Here is a 5000-nt window from a genome sequence, read left to right on the forward strand (position 1 = left end):
TAGAACGGAGAGATTTCTATTTTTTTCCTGTTCTTCGTCGAAATATAATTCTTTTCTAATGAATCATTATGGATCTATGGATCGTTAAGAAAATGATGGAGATAATGTTTATTATGGATTTTGATATTAAATAAATTTGTTAGTTCTATTTATAAATTTTGGAAAAGTAAATGGGGATTAAGTACAAAGAAAGAGAGATAGAGAGAGAAAGTGGAAAGATCGAACTCGTATGAACGATTTTGATCGATAACATTGATCATTTTTGTCTTTCAAATTCGTTCGTAAAAAAACGAATACGAATTTTCCACTTTTCTTCTTTGTTAGAATTTATGATGATGATTTTTTTTTTCTTTTTATTATTTTTTTTTTTTTTTGTTACTAAATTAAAACACGAACGAACGCACAGACTTTTTCTATCGCTTGTATTTAAAATCAATGAATGTGTCAAAACGAGAGGGAGAATTCTAAATGTTCAATCGTCATCATTGAACACTGTCAAAGTACCGTTCAAATTCGATAGGAATATCTCGTTTAATTATTTTTCCCCTGATAGATCTTTTTTTTTTTAAGCGTAGCGCATTGATGATTATTTAAGAAAAAGAAAAAGAAAAAGAAAACAAAACAAAAAGACAAGAATGATTAATTAAATAATGAAATATGACGAAACGCAAAATCGAAAAATAAAATTCTTTTGATCACGCGTGAAGGTAGAAGTATTAAATATTTTTAGTCGGCTTTAATATTTTTTTTTTATCTTATTGATAACTTTGTTTATAATATAAAAAAATTGCATGTGTATATATACATATACACACATATATATATATGTATATATATATATGCGTGTGTCACGAAACTTTAGTCAGCAATTAAAAATCTATTTGTGTTTCTTTTTTCTTTGTCTTTTTCTTTTCTTTTTAAATTACTAAACGCGAGACAGTTATCAGTCACGTTCGTTCGATAATAAGCGTTAAGAAACAAAAAAGAGAAGAAAATCTCAATAATAGAAAGAGCGAAGAAAAACAAGAGAAAAGAACAAACGAATGAAGCATATAAAAATTTTAAAAAATTAAATGAAACACATAGGACATACACAAGCACCACACACAGTCACTCTCAGTGATTGAATACGTTAGATATTCCACTGATATAGTAACGTGTAGATGTATTTGTCCATTAGTATTTATATCGCGTTAGCGTGTGTTGATTTATAATTATTATTATTATTATTATCATCATCATCATCATCGTCATTATTATTATTATTATTATTACATTATTACTGTATTATTATTGCTATTATTAATATTATTATTATCACACTATTATCATCATTATTATTATTTTTTATCATTATTATCATTATTATCACTTATCATTATTAATAATTTTTTTATTATTATTATCATCATCGTCTATCAACATATTCCTATAAATCGACAAAGAGACGATTCAATATAGCCAGCTAGCCATCGAGCGTACCAATATCGTAAAGAAAAATTAATTAATTAATTAATTAATTAATTAATTAATTAATTAATTAATCGATTAATTATTTAATGATCTATTAGTTAATTATTAAATCGAGAGATACGCCTATAGCATAGAAAAATAATAAAAAAGAAGTTTGATAGAAGATGAAACTCCATTCCTATTAAGACGTAATATACAGAGAGAAAGAGAGAGAGAGAGAGAGAAAGAGAGAAAGAGAGAAATAATAAAGGGATGACGGATGTATGGACATGTTTTATTATCAGTGTGCGTCTGTGTGCGTGTACGTGTGCGTGAGTGCGTACTATCTCGCGTATATAATTCTTCAATTTTTTTTTCCATTTTTTTTCTCTTTTTTTTACTTCTATTTTTTCTCCTTTTTTTTTTCTATTATCTCCTATTACGATGCGTGCTCCCTCGTGCGAAATCGTAGTGCAAAAGAAAAAAAAGAATGGGACAATGAAAGAAAGTAAATGATTACGAATAAGATTACAATTATTTGAGATTAGGAAAAGTGAGTAAAGTGTGGGGGTGGGTCTGGGATAAAAAAGAGAAAGATGAATGCGAGAAATAATGGATTAGTAAAAATGCCGAGGATTTTCAGCACGTAAAAACTGTCTCTCCTCTATTTTTTTTTTTGTACTGGTTTGTTACGTTATTATTATTATTATTATTATTATTATTATTATTATTATTATATTATTATTATATTATTATTATTATATTATTATTATTATTATTATTATTTGTAGATGATACAACCTCCCGATTGTTCTTAATTTAAATTGTAAATCGTATTTTTGTTTGTTTTTTTAGTTATTTTTTGTTGTAAAATGCTTTTTAATAATATTTTTAGTTCACATTATATTTCTGTGCTATTCTCTTCGCCTTTTTACAACCACCACCATCACCATCACCATCACCATCATCAATATATTATCATTACCATTATTATCATCATTATCATCTTCCTGATCTTTATTATTATTTTCATTATCATTATTATTATTATTATTTTTTTCTATTTTCTTCTTATTTCAATCGAGTTTTTATTTTGGAATGCTTTTATCTATTATCATGATATTTATCTTATGTATACAAGTATCTATATACACACACACACACACACACACACACAGACACACACATTCATATATATATGTATTTTAGAATGCATCATATGAATCCTTCGTCCTGATTTCAATGACATTTTTTTCCGATTTATTAATTTTTTTTTTTTTTCCCCCAAGGAGAAGTGCTAAGGAAAAAAAAATAAATAAAAACAGAAGCAGCTGTTATAGGAGAAGCAAGATGAAAATTTCTTCGAGAGAAAAGGAAGCAAAATAACCGAACACATTCTATACATCCTGTGCATTCCATTTTCTTTTTTTTTATTTCATTTTTTTTCAGCGATAATATATTATGTATATATATATATATATATATATATATATATGTATTTATTTATTATCAGTAGAAATTATTTCGTAAGCTTGAGTCCTTAGATTGGTAGTTAATTCGTTTGATTTTTTAATTTCTTCTTTAATTATTTTTTAAACACTCGATACATACATACGTAGACATACATACATGCATACATATTTATACATACATTTATATATATATATATATATATATATATATATATATATATATATATATATATGTAAGTATTTCATATCATTTTTGTTAGAACATACATGATAATAAATTCTACCCATTCGATACAATCATCATTCAAATTTCACAAAATTGCAATTCGATATAGTAACAAATATCTTTTTTTCTATTTTCATTCGCGAAAGAAATTAGTGGTAAATAAAAAAAAAAGAGTAAACAAAACGAAATGGCGACGAAAGAATAAAAATGAAATGAAGATAAAGAGGCTTGTCCACAAAAGTAATCCTCATGCATCCCATGGCTCATGGCGTCGTATATTACAGGTAACGCGAGAAATTAGAGGAAGAGAGACAAAGTATGAACAAGAGAGAGGGAGAGCATTAAAAAAAAAAAAGAAAAAATACGGAAACAATCGTAATCCTTTACGGTGCTCGACTACGTCGATAAGCCTGGCAATCTTGTGTTATAGTGTTAACGAAAGATAGAAAGATAAACAAAAAAAGAAGAAAGAAAAACAAAAATGGAAAGAGAAAAATTAAGCAGTTTTTTTTAAAAAACCTCAAGCGGATTATAGATAACACAAATATATATATATATATATATATATATATATATATATATACGATCGAGCAATTACGTGCAAATAATCGAGCGGTACCCATGTCGAGCGCCGTCGGATTAACCGGGTCGAGAGGGTTGGGGGTGGATAAAAAGAAAAATAAAAAGGGAACACACTGGGGAATAAGATGAACGGGAGATTTATTTATAGAAAAAAAGAAAGAGAAAAAACCACAAACAAAATGAACAAACAAACACAATACGAGAAAGAATCGGAAGAGAGAAGGTAAAAAGAAATTTTTTTTAGGTAGATTGTAGGAATGAGGGAGAGAGAGGGAGAGAGGTGGAGAGAAGGAGAAAGAGATGGAATTTTTACTAGAAATCCAAAGATTCGTTAAAAAATAATGTTATAACCAAAATGGCGCGGGATATACATAAAAAAAACATACGTACATAAATACATACATACATACGTACATACATACATACATACGTACGTACATACATACATACATACATACATACATACATACATACATACATACATACATACATACATACATACGTATATACATGCACGTATATATATATACATACGTAAGCGAGAGAGAGAAAGAGAGAGAGGAAGAAAATGGCGGAGAGTAAATTATACGCGCGAATCTCACAAATGTTTTTCGTGGAAGTATTTTATTTTTTATTACCGGATATATTGTCGTGATAATAAGCGAAGGAGAAGATAAGGAGGAGAGGGCAGTGAGAGAGAGAGAGAGAGAGAGAGAGAGGAGAAAGAGAAAAAGAGAGAGTATTAGCGACGTGTGTTGACTCTGTTTGTAAGTGTGAGAGAGTGATAGAGACCAAACAAAAAAAAAAAAATTAAATAAAATAAAGATAAAGAACAAATAATAAGTAATTATTACAGCCAACTGGGCCCAAATAATTGTTATAACGAGAGTGAGAGCAAAAATGAAAGAAAAAAAGAAAAAGATAGAAAGAAAGAGAGGATAAATAAGTAAGATCGCGCGAGCGGGAGAGACGGAGAGACAGACGGATATCAAAGAAAAAAAAAAAAAAAAAAAAAAAAAAAAAAAAAAAACATTCGTAAGTAAGTAAAGTAGGCACATACGTTTGATCGAAACAATATTTTTAACTTGGATGATCCAAGAATCCAAGGGAATGATTTAAGAAAAAGAAAGAAAAAACGAAAAAGGAAAAAAACTATTGTTGCATGCCTAGTTATTATTATATATTAATATTATATTAAATTATTATTATTATTATTATTATTATTATTATTATTATTATTATTATTATTATTGTCATTATTATTAATT

General features: G+C 27.4%; 1 long non-coding RNA gene across 1 annotated transcript in view; it reads left to right on the forward strand.

The window, feature by feature from the left end:
* The first annotated feature begins 4458 nt into the window (after positions 1-4458).
* The window catches only part of LOC122635036, a 22701-nt gene continuing 22159 nt past the window's right edge, over positions 4459-5000 (forward strand). The window contains exon 1 of the long non-coding RNA XR_006328549.1: positions 4459-4471. This is a non-coding gene — a long non-coding RNA (uncharacterized LOC122635036). The remainder of the gene's footprint in view (positions 4472-5000) is intronic.

Source organism: Vespula pensylvanica, chromosome 17 (assembly GCF_014466175.1).
Source record: "Vespula pensylvanica isolate Volc-1 chromosome 17, ASM1446617v1, whole genome shotgun sequence".
Classification (NCBI taxonomy): domain Eukaryota; kingdom Metazoa; phylum Arthropoda; class Insecta; order Hymenoptera; family Vespidae; genus Vespula; species Vespula pensylvanica.